We start from the raw sequence: 702 nt of genomic DNA, 5'->3' as shown, positions 1-702 counted from the left end.
AAATTAAAATGACTTTGTATAAGTTTGGTTTGGCAAAAGAATTGCTAAGAAGATACAAGAATCCTGTAGGGGTGGGGTAGATGATATAGGGATAGCAGAGCCATTGAATTACTAAACTGGATTGGACTCTTCTATCAGAGAAAATGATTTTCATCCCAGAAAGTGTGGAACACACATGCTTTATAGGAAATTGAACACTAATATACCTATGGTGGTAACGTAAGAGTACCCTAGTACTTAAAAAATTTTTTTTAATGAAATGCTTCACAAATTTGCATGTCATCCTTGCACAGGATGATAATATCTGTATTGTTCCAACTTTAGTATATTTGCTATTAAAGTAAGCACCCTAGTGCTTTAAATTAGTTAAAAACTTTAGCTGTAGCTGAAATACATCTCATTGTAATGAAAGAACAACTGTGAAATCATTATCAGTAATCTTTTAGTAATGCTGCAGATTTATAGGCATATCAGAAAAATGGAAACAAATAAAGGTTTTTCTTATTTAAACAAAAATTATTAAAATTTCACAAAGTAAGATTTTCATAAATTCTTACAAAATTTTAAATTGTTGTTAGTAAAGTTGCAGGATATAATTAACATTCAAAAATCAGTGGCATTTTTACACACTAACAACAACTGTCCAAAAAAGAAATTAAGGAAACAATTCCATTTACAATAGAATGAAAAATACTTAGTAAT

The 702-nt window shown here is 28.9% G+C and overlaps 1 non-coding gene across 1 annotated transcript; it reads right to left on the bottom strand.

Moving 5' to 3' along the window:
- Window positions 1-240: 240 nt before the first annotated feature.
- On the bottom strand, window positions 241-344 carry LOC117195567 (U6 spliceosomal RNA). Its single transcript, XR_004475298.1, has one exon. It is a non-coding gene; the product is annotated as a U6 spliceosomal RNA (small nuclear RNA).
- Between the last annotated feature and the right edge of the window lie 358 nt (window positions 345-702).

Source organism: Orcinus orca, chromosome 4 (assembly GCF_937001465.1).
Source record: "Orcinus orca chromosome 4, mOrcOrc1.1, whole genome shotgun sequence".
Lineage (NCBI taxonomy): Eukaryota > Metazoa > Chordata > Mammalia > Artiodactyla > Delphinidae > Orcinus > Orcinus orca.
This window is presented reverse-complemented; position numbering and strand designations above follow the sequence as displayed.